The sequence below is a fragment of the Pteropus vampyrus genome, unplaced genomic scaffold (assembly GCF_000151845.1).
Source record: "Pteropus vampyrus isolate Shadow unplaced genomic scaffold, Pvam_2.0 Scaffold187, whole genome shotgun sequence".
Lineage (NCBI taxonomy): Eukaryota > Metazoa > Chordata > Mammalia > Chiroptera > Pteropodidae > Pteropus > Pteropus vampyrus.
The window spans coordinates 1,210,073-1,210,620 of NW_011888968.1; positions in this window are offsets into that span (position 1 = coordinate 1,210,073).

The window sequence follows — 548 nt, forward strand, 5'->3', positions numbered from 1 at the left end:
AGCCTCCCTGGGGTCTCCGTCCCCCACCCCGGGCTCCACCACAGGCCACTCAGAAGCTGGGGCGCCAGGACTCCTGCCCCTCCCCCACCCGCGTGCCCTGGCCTCAACTGCATGCTCCAGCCAGACCCCGGCCAGCGGACTCCCACGTCGCCGTCCCTCCCGTGGCCTTGCCCCGACCTGGCCCGCATGCCCGGTTCCTCTGGGACAACTCTCCCCACAGCCCCAGCCCGCCGGCCCACACACACTCTGGGCTCCAAGCTCAAGTCCAAGTCCTGAGCCCAGCGTTCTCCACGGGGGGTAGAGGAGTGCCCCCCCCAAAGATGTCCACATCCCGATCCCCACGCCTGTGGCCACGCGGCCTCAGGGCAAAAGGGACTCTGCAGATGCCATTAAGTCGAGGATTCTGAGACGGAGGACGACCCTGGGTGGCCTGGTGGGTCTGACGCCGTCACAGGGTCCCTAGGGGAGAGTCACGGAGAGATGGGAGGGTGACGCGTTGGCTTTGACCACGGAGGGAGGGGTCACCCGCCCAGCATGCAGGCGCCTCT